The 21,621-nt window shown below is 45.0% G+C and overlaps 1 protein-coding gene across 7 annotated transcripts in view; it reads right to left on the bottom strand.

Annotated features, from left to right (window-relative positions):
- Positions 1-11,094, bottom strand: part of KIAA0232 — a 94,467-nt gene extending 83,373 nt beyond the window's left edge. For 3 of the 7 annotated variants that reach the window (XM_081950071.1, XM_081950069.1, XM_081950075.1), the window contains exon 1: positions 10,956-11,088. The gene's annotated coding sequence lies outside the window, so the exon portion shown is untranslated. Of the gene's footprint in view, positions 1-10,324; positions 10,450-10,955 lie in introns of all 7 variants that reach the window. The other 4 variants (XM_081950070.1, XM_081950073.1, XM_081950074.1 and 1 more) reach the window with 4 other exon arrangements.
- Positions 11,095-21,621: the final 10,527 nt, after the last annotated feature.

Here is a 21,621-nt window from a genome sequence, read left to right as displayed (position 1 = left end):
AAGTTTTATTCTTGGTTTTCTTCCCTGCCAAATAAATTTCAAAACCAATTGATTCACATCCCTGAAGACACCTTTTTCTAATTTAATGGGAATATTCTGAAATAGGAAAAGAAGTTTTGGTAATACATTCATTTTTATAACTACGATCCTACCCATCAGGGACAGTTGTAGGTTTTTCCACCTTTCTAGATCTTTCTTAGTTTTATTAATCAAATTAATATAATTATCTTCTTTGATGGTCACACACCTCGCAGATAAATGTATACCAAGATATTTAACTTTTTTGACAATTTGGATACCCAATTTCTTCGTTAACTCCTCTTTCGCTTTTGATGTCATATTTTTAGTCAGCATTTTGGTCTTTGTCATATTTATCTTTAAACCTGCTATTTTCCCATACTCTGTCAATTCCTCAATGAGTTTCATACCAGACTTTATAGGATCTTCTCATACAGGCATGTCCAAAGTGTGGCCCGGGGGCCAAATGTGGCCCTTTTTCAAATTTCAAGCGGCCCGCAGCCTCTTCTCCCCACTGGAGTTATTTGTTTAGTCTTTCATAAAATACCGTATTTTTCAAAGTATAAAGATGCATCTTTTTCCCCTCAAAAAAGAGGCTAAAAATCTGGGTGCACCTTATACACTGAATACAGCATTTTTTGCCTCCCAAAACTCTGTCCCCTTCACCAAAATGGCTGTGCATAGCCTTTAGGAGGTTTTCAGAGTGATCCTGGGGGCTGTGGAGGGCATAAATGAGCAAAAAACGGGCCATTTTTTGCTCAACTTTGCCCCATCTAGCCCCCAGGAACACTCTAGAAGCCTCTTAAAGGCTATTCATGCCCTTTAAAAAAAAGGCCCATTTTCGTGAAAAATGGGCCATTTTTGGGAGAGTGCAAAAACTTTTTTTTAAATTTGCCTCTTCAAAATCTTGGTGCGTCTTATACTCCGAAAAATACGGTAGTTAATTCGCATTTAATGTTAAGGGTTCAAAGAATGTCAGGCTGAATGATCGGCCCCACACATTTTCACACCACCAAATCTGGCCCTCCTTGCAAAAAGTTTGGACACCCCTGTTCTAACACAAACACTAGGTTGTCCGCAAAGGCCTGTAACTTAAATTGCTCCTTTTTGATTTCTAGTCCCTTTATCTGTACCTCTTTACATACATTCCTGGCTAATACTTCTAGGGTTAATATAAACAGCAGGGGGGATAGGGGACAACCTTGTCTTGTACCTTTCTGGATTACAATACTTTGTGTTAATTCACCATTATTACTTTGGCTTTTTGATTTGTATAAATTGCTCTGATCGTGTTTATAAATTTATCCCCACAATCCATGTATTCTAATTGTTGATGCAAAAATTCCCAGTTGACATTATCAAATGCCTTTTGGGCATCGAGAAAGATTAGTGCAACCTGTTTTAAATTGTGCACTTCATAATATTCAAGAATGTTCAGCATAATTCTCATATTGTTTTTAATTTGTCTTTTGGGGAGGAATCCGTTTTGATCTGTATGGAATGAATGATGTAAGAAATTTTTTCAACCGTTCTGCTATTATTGAAGCAAAAATTTTGTAATCTGCATTTAGCAGTGAGATTGGTCTATAGTTTTGTATAAACATCTGGTCTGTGTCCGCCTTAGGTAATAATACAATATTAGCCTCCGTCCATGATAACGGTGTCTTCGCCTCTTTCAACACAGCGTTATAAACTTCCAACAACGTTGAAACAAACATATCCTGGAATTCTTTATATATTTCCGCTGGCAACCCATTCGGCCCTGCAGCTTTATTATTCTTTTGTCTTTGTATGGCCTTGATTATCTCTGATGTTTTAATGTCCTCATTGAGCATGTCCTTAATCTCCTCTGGTACCTTTGGCAGATCTGACTTTTCCAAGTACTGTAATATTCCTTCCTTTGTATGGTCTCGGTTTTCTCTATATAATTGTTCATAGAACTCTTGGGTAATCCTTTTCTTTTCCTCTAGTTGGTAGCAGATCTCGCCTTTTTCATCTTGTAGTTTATTGATCCAATTCTCTTGCTTCTGCTTCCTCAACCTATAGGATAGCTACCGCCCCGATTTATTTGCATTCTCAAAGAAATTTTGTTTTGCTTTTTTTATAGATTGTGACAATTTTGCTTTTTAGCCAATTCATGTTTAATCAATTCCATATTTCCTTTTATACTTCTGTTCTGCGGTTTCTTTTGAAGTTCACTCTCTAAATTTCTATACCTTTCTTTCAGCTCTCTTATTTTTAGATTCTCAGTTTTTTTCTTCAGTTTATTGATGTCCTGGTGCGCTCTACTCTCGGTGACGGGGATCTGCTGCTGCAGCTCCTGTAGCCAAAGTAAGGACATCCAGTTGAAGAAGGAGGCGGGGCCACCGCCGAGGCCACTGCTTGATGTCCCTTTTGGAGGGTAAGATCTGCTTTCCTGTCCTCCAACTTCAGAGCCTCTTCTGGTTCCCCTGAGAGGTTAGTTGGGGTTTGCAGTGCCCGCACTGGCTCATCGATGGAGGGCTGAGACAGCACCCCCGCCATGTCCTTATCCACATTGAAAAAGATCTTATCTGTGGATGTGGGCATAGGGCCGGCTGTGGGGGCTGCCCACTGTCGCTTGATTGACTCCAGGAAGGCCTTGGGAGTTGGCATTGTGTCAGTCTCAATGGCCTTCTCATTAAAGATGTTCTCTGCCGAGAACCCCTGGAGTTGGGGCGACGCTTCTGTCACTCTGTTTCCAAGCTTGGCTGCTACCTTGGCCTTGAACAGGAGCGATTTGTACAATGAGGGCTGGAACAACCCAGTGAAGGCCGGCTTAGGGGGGGGCATACCTTTGTCCTCGGAGAGTTTATCCTCCTTGACTTCCCCCTCCTCGCAATCCAGGTCTCTGTCCTCCTGCGATGAGATTGAGGAGCTGGAGATGTCATCCTCCTGGTCCACCAGGTCTTCAGCTGCCCTGGGGGCTGGCACCACCTGGGGCTGCGCTTGTGGCTGCTGAAAGGCCGCTGTCATGCATTGCTGGAGCGCCTGCATCATTAGGTCCTGGAAGTTGGGGACCCCTGGTGAGAGCTGTTGGCTGGGCGCCATGCCCACCTGTGCAGGAGGGGAACCCAGTGTTGGAATTCCCGTTGGCAGGGCTGCGCCCAGGGAGGCTGTAGGTGGAGGGGACTGCCACCCCTGAGCGAGACCCCAAAGACCTGAGGTGTCAATTGGGATCCTAGCTTGCAATGGGGGTTCCTCCCCTGTGGCTCCTCTTGAGGAGGGGGCTCCAGGGGCCTTCCCCTTCTGTCCCAGGCTTGGGGTGGATTGGTACCCACTTGCCTTCTTGTAGAGCTCCTCCAGCCTCTTGTGCCTTCTTGTCTCATACTTGGAGGCTTTGGCATGCTTGTGACCACCCTCTACCAGCTCTGCCCTTGGGAAAAGGTGTTTTCTCTTCTCCTTAGCCTTTCCTCCCCCCCCCCCCAGGCAGCCCTAGCGGTGGTCACTACCTCTGGCTGTTGCTCAGGGCTTCTGGCAGGGCTGCTGTCCATTGCTGCAGGTGCTGGGCTCCTGACAGCTTCCTCCTGGTTGCTGGGCACCGCCATCTTGGAACACGTGGTCCCAGCTGGCTTCAAAATGGCGCCCGCGCCAGCAGTAGAAAGAGTGCACTTTTTAAAAGTTTTTCCTTTGGCTGCTCGTGTTGCAAGGAGCTGCCGCGCGCCTCCCCCGCTGCTCTCTTCATTCCCCTCTGCCTCTCTCTGGCGCTAGGGGTTCTGCTCTGTTCGTGGATTCCCTCCGATGAGGCAAGCCACATGGGTGATGGCGCGGGCGCTCCGCGGCATTTGGGAAGCCGCGGTTTGCTGCTCAACCCGGTGGGGAGCAGCGGAACGCTCCGGTGCCTACCAGAGCTTCCAGCGGCGGGCTCACCTCCTGGGTGGGATCCTGCACTGTCCTTTCAGCCAATCGCGCTCCGGATCCAACGCAGCAGGGCTTGCCTATGGAAGGCTTGTGCCCTCTGTTTCCTGCTTGCCCGGCTGAATCCTTTTTTTGAGTGATACTTGCTTGCCGCCCCCAAGGGGGCTTTTGGCAGTCCCTTCCGCTCTGGGAGCTATTTAGCCCACTGGCGGTGGTTGCTGATTCTTCTTTTCTTTTTTTCTTTAAATTTCTTCAATCTTCCTGGAGCTCCAGAATGGCAAACCATCCAGTTGAGGACTGAGTCGATAACTGGGCAGAGCCTGGTGGGCCAGGGGCGTGTCCCAAGAGCTTATCTGACTCAGTCCAATCAGCTGGAGGATAAGGTCAACCCATCCTGGATACTCCTCCCCCCTCACTATGGAGAATTTCAAAAGGGGATGAATAAGTCTAATGTTCAATTAACAAAACCTGAGATATAAAATCCATAAAGCAATAACCAATCTATTAACATTGCCATTGACATAAGTGACTAGATTAGATTTTCATAATTTAAAAGGCTGTGGGACAGCTCCAATTAATTAGTTTCCAAATTGCTATAGGACAGGACAGTGCTTGAATCTCCAGAGGAAAACAATTTCATAGTAATAGGACATCAGGACCTTGCTTCCACTTCCAAATGAAAAACTTATTGGCATCCCTATACAGAATGAACAAACTGAATGGGTGGCTCCTGTCTGAAACATATGGGATGAGATCAAAGCCATGTAGAATAAAGTAAAATTATTACTTTTTATGATTTTATAACCATACTATTCATACAGACTAAGGTTGCAACTGTACATTTTCACAGTTCTATCGCTCTGTTGATTCATGCAGTTTGCAGGCAACTATTACTGTAAGATCCATTCTAAATTTGATTTGATTTCTTCCAGAGCAAAGTATCTGTTCATTTTCATTTTTTATCAATCAAGATTGTCTTTCAATTACAGCTAGTCCTCGACTTACAACCATTCATTTAGTGACTGTTCAAAGTTACAGTGGCACTGAAAAAAGTGACTTATGATCATTTTTCACTTATGACTGTTGCAGCATCCCTGCAGTCATGTGATCAAAGTTAAGGTGTTTTGCAAATGGTATATATTCATGATAGTTGCAGTATTCTGGGGTCATGTGATCACCTTTTGTGACCTGACAAGCAAAGACAATGGGGACACCAGATTCACTTAACAACCATGTTACTAACATAACAGCTGCAGTCAATCACTTAACCGTGGCAAGAAAAGTCATGAAATGGGGCAAAACTCACTTAACTGTCTTGCTTAGCAAACCTAGCATATTACATGTAATTTTGTGTCATACACAGACACCTCTTCATTCAAGGACTAGCACTGACCCTTGTGGCATCCATACATATTATTAGTGTGATCGTGGGCTCTCTAAATACAATTTGAAGTATTTATGAATTCACTGAACATGCTAAGTAGAATTAGTATGCTAATTAGAATATCCTATAGTCCTTTATGAAATACTTTGCTGGAATCAAGATATATTATGCCTACAACATTCCTAAAATCTATTAAGTTACCTCATCCAATAAATAGATTGTCAATCTGGTAAGACTTGTTTCTGTCAAATACATGCAGAGTTATTCTAAACACACTCATTTTCATTCTGCTCACTTTATTATCTGCTCTAGAATCTACTCTGGTCTGAAGGTCAGATTGTCTATCTCCCTGTGTTTCCCCATCACTACAATTTAATACCTCTCTGAAAAATCTGCAATTTTTGTTTCAGAAGTATCACCCATATCTCTCTGGATACTTACAAAAATATTGTTTATTTGTTCCTTCATTTACTTCAATCTACATGCCCCATTAGAGCATTGTTTTTATCTGAAGTCTTTTTTTCAGGGTTTTCATGTTCAGCCACCACAGGATAAAGTTTTTGTAAACAACCTCAACATTCTTAAGACAAATACATTTTTCCTTTACAAAGTACACCTTATTTCTTGCCAACAGGGCTTTCTTTAAATAGCCTTGTCTAAAACTAAATATCCATGACACACTTTGTGGAACTCTTAACATTCATTTATAATGTTCTTCTTTCCCTTTCCATTCTTCTTTCGTGAGCCAGGAATACAATGAGAACACCAAGTGACTTTTCAGAATTTTTCAACTTCCTTTCTCTAAGACTATGATGACATAGCTACAGCTATTTTATTTTTTCCCTTGGTTATAATTAAAAATGATTATTTTCTGCCCTTCTCTTTTTGTTTTTTACAGACAGTAGCTCTATCACAGCATATCTACTAGCTGATCTGAAAATTCTTCATTCTTGGTTAGGAGCTGGACATTTGCTATTCTGATTACTTCTCCCATCACCAGAATAAGTTTGCATTTGCTGAAAATATGTCAAGAGTGCAAACATGTCAAGAGAAAAGTATATCGTTTTTTGAATCTCAGGCTCCCATATTAGCCAGGCATTACACTACATGTAGTACTCATTTAGCGACTACAATTGGGACCAGCAACATAGTTGTTAAGCAAAGAGATTGAAAGGAAAATCATATGACCGCGACTGTGCTTACAATTTTACTTCAGCTTCCTTTATTGTAAAGTGTTAGATAAATCCCAAACAGCCAGGAGGATTTCTGGAATTTGATTCAAGAGAAGGTTAGGTAAAAAGGGAAATCCTATAACTCCTTTTCGCCTTTTTCTCCATCCTTTAAAATATTCCCCTTTATACAGGCATAATTAGCAAGAAGAGAATTGAGGTTTGTATTTACATTCATGGCACCCGTGCCACAGGTGGCACGCAGAGCCATTTGTCAGGGCACGCAAGGCGCTGCCCTGTCAGCTGGCCAGCACGCATGCGCGCACTGGCCAACTGAGTTCACCTTTTTAAAAGACATTTTCTGCCCTCCCCAGGCTCCAGAGGCTTTATAGGAGCCTGGGGAGGGCGAAAAGAGCCTCCCCCGCCCCCCCCGGAGGCTTCAGGGACCGTCCCCTGAAGCCTCCGGAGGGCATCCAGGGGGGCGGGGGGGCTCCTATAAAGCCTCTGGAGCCTGGGGAGGGCGAAAAAAGCATGTAGAAATGGGAGGGGTGGCGCATTGTGCGCGCATGCGCACTGGGGGGGTCGCACATTGCATTATGGGTACGGCACACCCGCACACGACCCCCCTGCGCTCCCCCCACTTGTGGCACGCAAGCCAAAAAAGGTTCGCCATCGCTGCAATAGAGAATATATATCAAAAGGAACCTGCTGATGCTTTTAAACCAGGTTTAGGAGAAAACAAAAACCTTTACAGGTAGTCCTCGACTGACAACCAATCATTTAAGAACCATTCAAAAATATGGACTTTTAAAAAAGCTACTTACAATTTGTTCTCAAAGTTATGACTTGCCCTCCTTCCCATCAAACTAATTCAGGCACTTTGGCAATTGCCCACATTTATAACCAGTTGTAATATCCCACAATTACATGATTGTGATTTGCAAAATGTTTTGCTATTTTCTGCCAGAAAATGGCAAAAAAAACTATAGATACTGGATTTGTTTAACCACACGATTTCCTTAATGAATGTGGCGTCTTGCTTTAGAGCCATTGAAAAATAGTTGTAAAATTGAAGCTGATCACATAATGCTTGACTTTGCAGCTGCAACAACTTACATCCAAAATTCCAGACTTCATTGTAGTCATAAGCTGAGGACTACCTGTAGTGTGAAACTGATTAGAGCTTGTCAATTGTAGATAGCAACTGCAAGAATGCTAATCAGCTAATTAAACTCACAGAGCCCAACTTGTTAACTTGTTCTTAATACTCTTTAGGGAAGGACTCCAGTATGTGAGAGAAAAGCAGCTCTGGAAGAGAGCTTGCTTAAACAATCTCTTGAAGGGGGGGGAGCAGGGGGATTAAAAAAAAAACCAAGGCACAGGACAGCATGTACTATCTGATTGAAATAGTGAAAGTGCGACAGAGAGAGAGAAAGAGGCATATTGTGACGGTCATAAATGCAGGCAGTGCTTGCAAAGTTACTTTTTATCACCATCATAACTGCAAATGATCACTGTCCAAGGAAGTCATTAAACAAAAACTATTTGTACTGACATAGTGGAGAAAAAAATTGTTAGTCTCCATTGAACTCAGTTAACAAACTCCTATTAGCTCTCCTAGTTCACTCATACCATGGAAATATTCACAAATGTGATTTATCTCACTCTAGCCTTTCCCCAAATAAAGTTCCAATTACTGATAATAAGCAATCACTCCGTTCACATATTATACTATAACATAAACCATATAAAGTTACCATGTTTATACAATACACAAACTAAAATATATTAAAATATATTAATTTAGAAATAAACTTTATTATATTTTGCATATTATTTTTGAGTTTTTGTAGTTTTAAAAATTATCACATTCTTCTAACGAATATATAAGCACATTTTCCGACATTGAATTGAGATGGTAGAATATCCTTATTTATATTACACCTTTATTTTGTACAACTGGAGGCAGCACCCGGCCTCCTATAACAACAAACCTGCAAGGTGTGTTGGGCTGAGAGAAAACAACAAGTGCAAAGTCACCCAGCCATCTTTATGCATAAGGGAGGACTACAACTCATAAAACACCTAGTATCTAGTTCAGCACCTTAACCACTATGCCAAACTATAAACTATAACTTAAATTGTTATACAATATAACTGGGGTTATTATGAAAATCCTCCGCCTTCATCTGTCTTATCACCATTTACAATATTGTGTGTACAATATTGGGAGTGGGGGTGGGACTGACAAAAGCAATTCTACAAACAGAAAGAACATGAACAATAGTTACTATGGGAGATACCCTTTGGCATAGCAAAAATAGGAACTAGGTAAGTGAATGTTGAACCTGTAAAGTTTTGACTCTAATAAAAAAATAGGCATTAAAATATTGGCAGCATTATTAAAGATGTAGAGAATCAATGGTGAGAACTCACTGAAAGACACTTGTGAGAAATACTTTTCCATGACAAAAAACAGAACCTGAAGTGCAACTGCAAATCCATTATTCTATGAGGATCACAGTGATTCATGGAATATTATACATTTTAAATACAAATTTTAAGAGGGGGGAGAGGGAGCTCAAACTGTACATTTGAAGTCCCAGATCTGATTTTCTGATGAGCATTTATCATGTATTGAGAGACTAATGTTTATTTGTTGATAATGAAGGAATAGAAACACTGTAGTTCCAGGGACTAGGTCTGCATGAAACCAAGGAGTTGTCATAGTCAGAGAAACGGTGCTTTACTATACTTAATAATCTTCAGGACTGAAAACTAACTACTGATATACAATTTGAGAATAAATTACACAAGCACCCTGTTAATTAAGATTGCAACATATGCATGTCCTGGTTCAATGGGGGAGGGGTGAAGATGCTGTTTTACAATCCATGGTACACAATCCACACAAGTATTTCTTAATTGGATGAGTAATTCATTTTAAATAGTTGAAACTCCTCCTTTGAATATTTAAAATAGGTATCAAATGCTACCTTTCAATGTTTTATTTTTAATCCAGGATAACATCAAAACTATTTTAACCTCCCTTAAACTCTGAGATTCAGGAGTTGGAACAGTTTGAAGAAAAAGCATTTTTTCAGAGTAGTCTTTTATTTCAAACCACATACTAAACTTGGTTTATTAGGAATTTATATTATACATTTCCATCATATTAAGACTTGTAAAACCTTCCAGACAAATAATTGCTTTCAAGTACAGGTACTGTAATACCATCAGCATTTCAAATGCAATTTAGCAAGTAACTCATCAAAACATTGGTATGACACAGATGAATAAGCAGTTGTGAGCAGGAAAGCTAGTAATATGTTCCTTAGGCTTGGTTCAGTTGGTCAGCAATATCTTTATGTGAAAACCAGTGTTATCAACACTGTTGATTAAGCCACAGTCTTAATAGGTAATTTTCAAGGCTTCCTCATATTCCTGTAGTGATCTACTATAGCAACTATACAAGAGCAGTTTGTCATTACCATCTTTGAGGATTTATTTTTTACTTTCAAGCCTACACTTTAGATTTCTTAATGGTTTCTCATCCAAATAGTAACCAGTCTAACACAGCTGAAGTTTTTCAAGATCAACCAAGGTCACCTATCTAATTCTGGCAATGCATACCTGGAACAAAAAAGAGTTAAGAACGTTTGGTTCCTACATTCATCTGGCACTATTTAATACCTAAAGTATACGCCTAAACCATCTTGAATACCCTTAACACAAAAATAGTTAATCAATGCAGTAAATACCAAAGCCAACAAAACTGAATCGCTACTTATTGAGCCTCACGGTGCAACCATACTATTCAGCAAACCCATAGAGTCCAAGCCAGCAAAAACCTCCAGCAGTCAAACAAGATGCGAACCTGCAGCAGCCAAGAAAGGTGCCGATTCAAAAGCAGCGCTTCTCACAGCAAAGTCTTTGGATCTTCTCCACCCTCTTGCAGTTCAGCACCGCAGTGCCGAACCATCCAAGGACGAAGAAACGGATCTGAACAAAACCACAGGGGGTATTGTTAAGAAATACGTCTGTTATTTGGGAAACCAAGCTGTTTCGATAACTTCCTGTATTCAGAACCGATCTCGCAAAAGGCCGCTGGCCGTAAGATCTTTCACGAAGGCCGTAGTAGCCTCTCATCCCGGTCGGCGCGACGTAGTCCCTGGGCGGCAAGCCGCAGCGCGGACTTGCCCGTTTTACTGTCCCTCCTGCGGGAGGCAGGCGGAGGCGGACAGGCCGAGGGAACGCAAGCATTCTTTCCCTGAGAGGGCGCCCCGCTGCCCCTGCGCCGAGTCAGCCGGGCCTCTGGATCACTCGGCGGACAAGGCCGCCAGGCCAAACCAGGATAGGCCTGCCTATCCAGTCCGTTCTCGCCTTACAGCGCCACAGGCCTCAGCAGAGGCCGGACAGGCGGGGAGGAGGGGAAGGGAAGGGGGGAGGGATGCGGTACAGCGCTGTCCGAAAAAGACGGCAGCGGCCTCCCTCAAGGTCGCCCTTACCTGCCGGGGCCTCTGGCGACCCGTCCCAAGTCAGGCGGCGGGACCAAGCCGGAATTCGCCCGAAGAGGCGTTACGTAAACCGGCACCGGCCCCGCCGAGGGGAGGAACGAAAAGGCGGGGCGCACTCGCTGGCCACTGCGCAAGCGGTTTGCTATCCCCTGACTCCGCCCCGGACTCCGCGGGGAGCGGGGGAGGGGCTGTGTGTGCTGTGGTGCCTCTGTCGTCGGATCCTGACGCGAAGGGCGGGGTGAGGGGAACCCTCTCGGCGTCAGGTTCAAGTTGATGGACGACACTCGGGCTTTGAACTCTGTCTTCCTACTTCTCTTTTTGTCGCTTGAGTTGAAATGTAATGAAAGTGGCAGTCTAGTATACCTGAAATCGAACGTATTTATTTCTAGACAGCACTTTTCCTCTTGTCACTTTTGCAATACAGCTTTTTTGCTGATTAATGCCCACTTTTAAATACAACTGACAACAATGTTTGTATGGATCAACTTACAGTTGAGGAAGAAATGCTTAAAATAAACCCATTGAAATGGGCCAATCGTTAATAGGCTTATCTAAGAGATTTGAAATCAGACATAATGTGAAACCACAAATTAACAATATTGTGACTTTCTATACTGTGGAAACTGAAGCTATGGTGGCTTGGGTTATTATAAGGCATGTCATAAATCATGGTTTATAAGCACTGTGACTGGCTTTACTTATTGACCTATGTAAACTCATACAGTATGCTAACCATAGGCGTATCTTAAACACAACAGTGGCATTTTGATAAGTGTGTTACAACTTTAAGATGAACCCTTTAGGTTTTGAATGATATGGCATGTAAGTATGTAAAAAGTGGAATTTGTTAGGCATTGCAAAGTGTTTTACATCCTTTGAAAACACACATTATGCTAAGCTATAACACTATAGCTTGTTTCATTTTTATTTTGTATAATGTATTGTTGGAAGAAATGTCCTTCTGGGTTCAGTTCCAAGTGGGGAAAAAGGGCGTTGGTACTTACCTGATACGCCTCTTCTCATAGTGCGGGAGGAGTATCCAGACTGGGTTAACCTTGTCCTCTCATTGATTGGACTGAGTCAGATAAGCTCTTTGGGAACACCCCCTGTCCACCAGGTACTACCCAGTTATCTGCGAAGAACTCTATCCGACTCGTTGCACCATTCACTCCACACTTCTTAATCCAGATATTACCTTTTATTGTTTCCAACATCAACATAATCTTATAAACCATCAACATAACATTTTATCAATATAACATTGTCAGGGAGGGGCTGGATACTCCTCCCCCACTATGAGAAGAGGCGTATCAGGTAAGTACCAACGCCCTTTCTCCATAGTGAGGGGGAGGAGTATCCAGACTGGGACGTACCAAAGCCTACACGTCCCTAGGGAGGGAGACCCCTGAGGCACATGGCCCCCCAACTCATACCTGGTGAGGCGTGGCCCCCGCCCTATGGACCGCTTGCAACACCCTGCGGCCGAAAGAGGCCTCTGCCGAAGCAAAGGAGTCCAGTTTATAGTTCCTTACAAAAGATGAAGGGGAAGCCCACGTGGCTGCTCTGCAGATTTCGGCCAAGGAAGCCTGCGTGACCCAGGCTGTGGAAGTGGCTGCGCTGCGCATGGAGTGAGCTGTGATGCGACCTGGCGTGGGCAGGCCCTGTGACTGATAGGCAATGGCAATGCAGGTTCGCAACCACCTGCCTATGGTAGTGGAGGTCACCTTGTTTCCCAGAGTCCCCGGCTGGAAGGAGATGAACAGGCTTCAGATTTCCTGCTTGGCCTGGTTCTCCTGAGGTAGATCTTCAGAGCCCTCCTTACGTCCAGAGTGTGCCACTTCTTCTCTAACGGGTGAGAAGGGTCTGGACAGAAGTTGGGCAAGATCAGTTCCTGTGCTCGATGGAAGCAGGTGCACACCTTGGGGATGAAGGACGGATCCAACCGCAACACCACTCTGTCCTGGTGGAACACGCAGAGATCCTCCCTGGTGGACAGCGCTTGCAGATTGGATATCCTTCTGGCGGAGGTGGTAGCCACCAGGAAGGCCACCTTAAGGGTCAGGAACTTAAGGGAAACAGTGCTTAAAGGCTCAAACGGAGCAGCTGTCAGAGCATCCAGTACCCTGTGTAAATCCTAGGATGGGTACCTATGTACCGTGGGCAGTTTGAGATTGGAAGCCCCCTTAAGGAATTGCTTGACTATGGGGTGGTGAGTCAAACTCTGATTCCCGCCACACAGGAGAATTTCTCGCCTGGAGAAATTCCAAGACCTGTGGCACTGTGACCTGGATCGGATCGTGCCCCTGGGAGCTACACCATGAGGAGAACGCACCCTATGTGGCGCCATAGATGCACTCTGTGGAGAGTCTGCCGGCGGCTTGGATGGTCTGTATCACCCTGGGGGAGATCTTTCCTCAGGATGCTCCGCTCAAGCGCCAGGCGGTCAATTTGAGCCATTTGGGGTCTGGATGCTCCAGAGACCCCTGGCTGAGGGATATCTTCTCCTGGGGAATTCTCCAGCGTCTCTCCACTGACAGAGACTGGAGATCTGCAAACCACGGCCTGTGGGGCCAGTAAGGGGCCGACAGAACCACTTCTGCCCTCTCCTGCAGGACCTTCCGTATGACCCTGGGGATCAGGGGTAAGAGCGGGAAGGCATATAGTAGACCCTTGGGCCAGGGGCACTGGAGAGCATCCACCCCTTCTGCCCCCCCCCCCCGTATACCTGGAGAAGAACCTCGGGAGCTGGGCGTTGAGAGCAGTGGTGAACAGGTCGACCTCTGGGCGTCCGAAGCGCTCCGCCACCTCTTCAAAGATTGCCGGCTGCAGCCTCCATTCCGTGCTGTCCACCTCAGCCCGGCTGAGCCAGTCGGCTCTGTTGTTGTCCACCACTGCTATGTGCTCTGCCCTCAGAGACCGGAGGTTCCTTTCGGCCCACAGCCCCAGACGCTTGGCCTCCTTCATGAGAGCCCTCGATCTGGTTCCCCCCCCTTATTTATGTGGGCCTTGGTGGTGATATTGTCTGTGAGGACTAATACGTGAAGGCCCATGACTGAGGGATGGAAGTGTAACAGGGCCAGGCGGACCGCCCTGAGCTTAGCCAGTTTATGCTGTGAGTCCCCTCCGCCTGAGTCCAACATCCTTACGCCATCTGAGCCTGCAGATGGGCACCCCAACTGCTCAGGCTGGCATCCGTTGTTACGGTTATGCGGTCTGGTGTCCAAAAGGACTCGCCCTTTGTGATCGCCGGGGGACTTCCACCAAGACAGGGATCTGGTGACTTCTGCTGGAAGAAGTACCTTGGACTGTGAGCAACTCATGCACCTCCACTGGAAAGGCAAAAGGAACCATTGGAGAACTCTGGTGTGAAGGCGAGCCCACGGGACGATGGCGATGGATGAGACCATGGTACCCAGCAGTTTGGAAAGGATGGCTAAGGATACCCTATGCTCCCTGGCTACCAAGGTGGCTAGCTGTCTGAGGGCTATCTGTCTTCCTGGTGACATAGACTGTGCCTGCCTGGGTATCTATTAGGGCCCCTAGGTGGATCAGGCTAGTAGAGGGGTGGAGGTGGCTCTTGGCCATGTTCATCGAAAACCCGTGGTCTCTCAGGACTATCATGGTGATACCTAGGTCCCTTAGGGCACCCTCAAAGGAAGATGACTGTAATAACAGGTCATCTATGTAACATTGAATACGTACTGGTATCTGTCTCAGGTGTGCTGCCAGAGCCCCCATGACCTTAGTGAATACCCTAGGGGCCAAAGACAACCCAAAGGGCAGGGCCCAGTACTGAAAGTGGTGCCCCAGGTAGCAGAACCTTAGATATCTACAGTGCTCCCTGGCAATGGGAATGTGCAGGTAGGCCTCCGTGAGGTCTATGGACGTTAGAAGGTCCCCCTGCCTAATCCCTTCCAATATAGAGTGCAGAGAGTGCATCTTGAACCTCCTATATCGAATAGAGCGGTTCAGGCGCTTCTGATCCAAAATCGCTCTCCAGCCCCCCGAAGCCTTGGGAATGACAAATAGGATGGAGTAGTGCCCCTGACCCTGCTGCTCTGGAGGCACGGGCTGGATGGCCCTAATCTCCAACAGGTGCTGGATGGCCTCCTGCATCAGCAACCTCCGGGTCGGGTTGTTAGAGACTGGACATGTCCGGAAGAAGCTCGGGGGGTTGGAAAGAAATAGTGAAAGGCCATGCCTGATGGTGTTTTGCACCCACTTATCGGAGGAAGAGAGGTCCCAGCGGTCGGCGAAGCATGCCAAGCGCCCCCCGATGGGCGGAGAGCTGGACCTAGACTTAGTTTTTGCAGAAGGAGCGCCCCCTCCGCCTACTCCGCCCCCTCAAAAGGGCCACTTCTGCTGCCTGCCTCTCTGTTGCCTGTCTGGGTATCTCTGCCTGGCAGAGAATCCTCCCTGGTACTGCCTGTTCCCTGAGTACCCCGCCTCTGATCCCCTAAAGAAATCCTGACCCCAAAAGAAGGACCCAGAGTCTTGACCCCGGGCATAGGAGCGTCTGGGGTAGGGCGTCGTCCTGAAGCTGCCCTTCTTCGGGGTGGTGGGAAGGACCTTCCTCTTGTCCTTGTTCTCAATCAGGAATGGCTCCAGTGCTGGTCCGAAGAGGGCGTCCCCTGTGAAGGGAGCTGATGTCAGTTGCCAATTTGACGGACGTCTGCCTGCCAATGTCGTAGCCACAGCAGTCTGCGGAGAGCCACCAAAGAAGTGATTGCCCTGGACGCAAACCTGGCTGCAGCTAAGGTGGCATCCGCCAAAAACTGGATGGCCACCACCAGCTTGTTGATGTCCTGATGGGATCGGACATCAGTTATGGGGGTGCGTTGCTCTAGTTCCTGCAGCCACAGCAAGGATGATCAGTTGATGAAGGAAGCTGTGGTGGCTGCTTTCACTACCCAACTGACCGCCTGATGACCCCTCTGCAAGGTGAGGTCCTCCTTCCTGTCCTCCAACTTTAGAGCATCCTCTGGTTCCCCAGGCAGGGTGGTAGTCCTGTTTAGAGCCACGACCAGAGCCTCAATGGAGGGTTGTGCCAGAGTCTGTGCCATCTCCTGGTCCACGTTAAAGAAGATCCTGTCCGTGGATAAGGGTGAAGGGCCCGAAGTGGGGGATGCTCACTGGCACTTGACCAGGTCGAGGAAGGCCTTGGGTATAGGTATCGTGTCAACCTCGATGGCCTGCTCATCAAAAATGTTCTCCACTGAGAAGCCCTGGCATTGAGGTGGAGCCTCTGTAGCTTTGTTGCCCAGCTTGGCTGCTGTCTTGGCCTTGAAGAGCAGAGATTTGAACAGCGAAGGCTGGAACAACCTGGTGAATGTAGGCTTGGGAGGTGGCATGCCTTCATCATCAGACAGCTTGTTCTCCTTGATCTCTCCCTCCTCACTTTCCAGGTCGCTGTCCTCCTGGAATGAGGCTGAAGAACTGGGAAGGTCTTCCTCCTGGACATCCAGGTAGTCAGGAGCCCTGGGAGGGGAAGGAGGGGCCCACTGTGGCTGTGGCTGTTGGAATGCCACTGCCATGCATTGCTGAAAGGCCCTCATCATCATCTCTTGGAAATTGGGTGCCCCTAAGGGAGGGGGCTGGCCCATGCCTCCCTGTGCTGGAGGGATGCCCAGGCCTGGAGGTCCTGTGGGCAGGGCTGCTCCCACTTCAGAAAGGGAGGGGGATTGCCCCCCCTGAGCAGAGCCCCAAAGGCCAGAGGTGTCTATAGGGATCCTAGCCTGCGTGGCTGGGTTCTCCTCTATGGTTCCAATGGGGGAGGGAGTCCCTGGAGTCTTCCCCTCTGTGCCCATGCCTGGGGAGCTCTTGTGGCCGCTTGCCTAACCCATCTTGGACCATGTGGGTCCTCCTGGCTTCAAAATGGTGCTGCACGGCTTAGAAGAAAGGGTGCGACTATTAACATGCTCACCTAGTCGCTGGGGTTCTCCAGAGCTGCTGCGCGCCCTTGCTGCTTGAATCCAAGCCTCCTGCCTCTGTCCGGTGCCGCTGTGGCCAGGGATTTCCTCTTTGGCTCCTCTGCGTTCTTCTGGCCACGTGGAGGGAGCGCAGGCACTCCACGGCACTGGTAAGGCCACAGTTCGCCGCTCAACCCCTGAGGGAAGCAGTGGAGCGCTCCTGCGCTTGGAGAGCCTCCACGGTAGGGCTTGCCTCCAGGAGGCTTGTGCCCCCTTTTCCTGCTTGCCCGGCAACGGTCCTCACTGAATGACTCCGGTCTCACTCAGTGGCCAGGGCAGCATGCCGTCCCAGGGGGCTTGTGGCAGTCCTTGCTGGTGATCAGAGGCTATAGCGCGGTACTGGGAGGCAAAATCCGTGGGTCCAAACCCTTTTTCTTTGATTTTTTAAAAATTTCTCTGGAGATCCAGAATGGTCAACCATCCAGTGAGTGGACTGAGTCGATAACTTGGTAGTACCTGGTGGCCAGGGAGCGTTCCCAAAGAGCTTATTTGACTCAGTCCAATCAATGAGAGGACAAGGTTAACCCAATCTGGATACTCCTCCCCCTCACTATGGAGAAAGACACTGGAAACATGTTTTTGGTTTGAGGTCCTGGGGAAAAAGGTGATCACATGCTTCAAGATGTTGAGTGAAGAAGAAAAACAAAAAGAAGGGGCTTGCTGAGCGTTCTTGAGGTTTTTTTATACTCTCTATTTGGCCCCCACTTCTCTGTTTCCTGTTCTTGTGTAAGAAATGTATTCTGATTGGTTGTCAGGCTCCCATGGGACCATACAGGGGCAACTCCCTAGGCTGTGTTTTGAGTCCAAGTTTGGTTGAGCATTGTTTCTTCCCAGGTGTCCTGTAGTGAGATGGGTAAAGGGCAAATATTATCATGCCTTAATCCCATCACCCTGGAGCTGAAAGGGAGAGATCTTTGTTACGTAGAATACTGGCTCAGGCATTTGCCCATTGACAAAGGTAGGGGTTATTAAGAGTGAGTCTGTTTCCTGCCTAAAAACATGTTTCTCCATTTCTTATCCAGGGAAATATAATGTTCTGCCTTTTCAATATTTCCTAGGATATTTCATTCTTCTAGGAGAGGGGTGGGTGCTAACTTCCTACAGTATGAACATAATCCGTTGTTTTTGACCTCCATGGTTAAGCAATCCATAATTAAATTTAATCTTTGAAGCAATAATCTTGCTCTTTCTCGTGTATTTTCTTCTTCTCCTCAAACTTTTCTTTACTCTGAGCAAACACTAACAGCACGATTTTAATGGTCTGCTTTTGTCTTAGCATGTTAACATTACGGTTTATGCATAACTGTTATGTAAATTCATTACAACATTCAAGAAACTGAGGCAGTTAAAAATTTTGCACCTCAATATTTTGAGCTATTGACATGTTCAGACCTTTGAGAAACAACCTCATAAAATGCTGTCAGAGTGGGCATGGCCAATCCCCTTTACCAGAATACAAAACTGATCGCATTATTCTCTCTCTAGGCTGGTGAGCATTAGGATACCTGTTTTGTGGGTGCAATATAGTGGTGAATAGATTTCCAAGAAGAGTTCAAAGTGCTCCTGCTGACTCACAAAAGCTACAATATTTGGGAGCATCTTCTTCAAGGAGAATCTGTCTGCCTTATTTAGGCAACTCAGATAGGAGCTAGGAAGTTCCTTCCCCTTGTAGAGCACTTCACCTCACAACTTTCTTGGTAGCAGTATTAGTATCTGGGTGGCCCCTATTTGGGAAAGTGAAGATTGTTCAACAAGGCTCTTGAAGGCTCTTTTCCATCAAGGCTCATGATTACTTTGTTTTGTTCTTTTTTATTATTTGATTATTTTAAATCATATTTCTGCATTTTAGTTATGAACTGCCTGCAGTGTTGTAAAGAAGCAACATACAAAGATACAAGTACATAAATAAAAGCTTGTATTTCATTTCATTGTATTTCATTTCTAATTTTTGACAGTGATTTTCATCCGGAAAGGTAATAATTACAGATAAATTATATTAACGCTGTCCAATTAAATATCTTCCAAAAATTTCAAGATTTGAAATTAATTCATAGGGCAAGTTGATAATCTCTTCAATCTCTATGGATTTTAAAATGAAGGGAGTTCAAAAACTTCATTGAAGTACTGTATTTTATCTTGTTTTTACTGCCTTTGAAGTTCTGCTTAAAAATAAACTACAAATCTTTATATCAAAATAAATTATTTTTAAAAAACTATAATTTATTTTTCCTAATGAAAATACAAGGCTACACACATACAAACAACATTCAGTAATATCAGAAACAAATCAACTAAATATAAAATCAGAACCTCAATTAAAAGCCAAATTAATATATATATATATATATATATATATATATATATATATATATATATATATATATATATATATATATATATATATATATATATATATATATATATATATATATATATATATATATATATATATATATAACAATATTGCCATTTCTTAAAATAACTCTTAACAAGTCCTGTATCAGTCCTTTAAATATCTTCTTAAACATAAAGATTTTTTAAAACTTTAAAAGGCCAATAAGGCAAAATATATATCCTTGGGCATCTAAATTTTTGATGCAGCAAAAAAAAAAAAAAGGTTATATCATGAGTTGGTATGGGAAGCTTCTTTTCTTTACTTTAGTGGGATTACAGTGGCTTTGGGGCAGAGTGTCAATTTGGGTCTGATAGGATTAGACAAAGAGAGGAGTTGGGTTGGACCCTAGTCATGAACAGGTGTAAATACATTAAGTTTCTTTAAACTGTCCATTTCAACCTGCATTGTATCATGCCATTTGTCTTGCTCCGAATCAGGAAGCTGCTTGATTTGTGTGAACGTATCAGGAGGAAGTGTAACATTGCAAATCAAAGGCAAGGGTGTTTTTGTCAGTTACCACGAATATCGTTGTGGAGGGATTCCTTTTGTGACCCTCTTGGAACGTCTCAGTCCATTCTTCTTCTTCTCCTTCATCCTCGTCCTCACGTTCGTCGCTAGCATCAGCATCTGCAGCTTGCGAAGACGGAACATCAGGTTGTGAAGAACTGGTAGAAGGAATATCTGCTTGTGAATGTTGGTCATCAGGCTGCGTGGCATCTTCAACATCATCTCTAGGAAAATAAACTCCAGGATCATTGGAATGAATCCTGGACCAGTCAATATCTTCCTCAAAATTAGCAGATTGTGAAATGACAATTACATGTTTAGGATCAATAAATTTGCTCCATTTTGAATTATCATCAATACCCATAAATCTCAGTCTCTTTGCTACTGGACCTCCTTTTCTTCTTTGAGCTAAGGGAATGTTCACCATAGCGTATGAACCAAAAATGTGGAGGTTCTGGAGATCAGGCTTGTAGCCATACACATTGTAGAAAGGAGTTTGATTTATTACACTGCTCCAAGTACGGTTGACAATGTAATTTGCATATTTGATTGCTTCACCCCAGTATATGTTACTGAGATTGGCACCTTCTAGGAGACAACGCATCATGGTTTGTAGAACCCCTTGTCTTCTTTCTACAACTCCGTTATGAGCCGGTGTATATGGATCAGACGTCTGATGAAGAATTCCATTCTTACGCATCCAGTCCTGGAAATGCTGAGACATGAATTTGGCACCACGGTCACTCTGGATTCTGGCGATGCGAACTTGGTATTGGGTAGAAACAAAAGCTGCAAAGTCTTTAAAGTTCTGAAAGGTCTCAGATTTCTCTCTCATAGGATATACAAATCCATATCTAGAATGATTATCTACAATTGTTAGAAAATACTTTCTACCACCAAATGATGGTGGGAAAGGACCCACTATGTCAGTGTGTACCAAAAAAAAAATGCATGATGACAGGCGTGTAGCGTGTTTGGGAATGGCAGCTGCCTTGGATTTAGCTTTCCTGCAAACTGCACAATCCAAAAATACCTTACACCCCTTTAGATCCAAACCTTTTGCGAACTTCGGCATTTTTCTAAGAACACGGAAACTGGCGTACCCCAGTCTTCTATGCCACTTGTGGATACACCTGGAATGCAAAGGTTTACCAGTTAGTGAATTTTCAACATTAACAGTTTCATGAGGAACCTCAGGCATGCTCTGAGCAACCTGCTTCTGTTTTCTCTGTTTGTTGGCTTTAGGAGCCTTTGGAGTAGCAACGGGTTCTCTCTCTGAAGCAACTCTCTCTGGGTCTGCGTTGTGCCTTTTTGGATTTTGCATATTTGCCTGTGCTTCTGGTTTTAAGTAATAAACACCACCAATCAGCATGTTTTCAGCAACAATATCTCCATCTTTAACTATGTAACTTGCTTTCTCGAGGTGGTGAACCTGGAACTTTAACTCTCTAGACAAGTGACTTTGACTAAGCAAATTACTGGTTGCTGAAGGTATGTAATAAACATCAGGGATGAATGTATCGAGCTCTTCAACGTAAACAGTTCCTTTTCCCATGACATTACAAGTGTGGTTGGAGAAGGTGTACAATTCTCGATATTCGAGCTCGGGCTCGCCCATCTCTGTGAAAAATTCCTTTCTGCAGGTAACGTGTAAGGCTGCTCCACTATCTAAAGTCCACAAAGACGTCTATTGTATTCTGGACCTGGTTGTGGAACGTTGGTTATGGCCAATGTTGCGAGTGGAGCTTGTGGATCACGCCTTGGACCACGACGACCTTGTCTTCCA

This window comes from Natrix helvetica, assembly GCF_964273705.1.
Source record: "Natrix helvetica genome assembly, chromosome: 4".
In the NCBI taxonomy this organism is placed as follows: Eukaryota; Metazoa; Chordata; class Lepidosauria; order Squamata; family Natricidae; genus Natrix; species Natrix helvetica.
The sequence above is the reverse complement of the archived record's forward strand: the minus strand, read 5'-3'. Positions and strand labels throughout refer to the sequence as shown.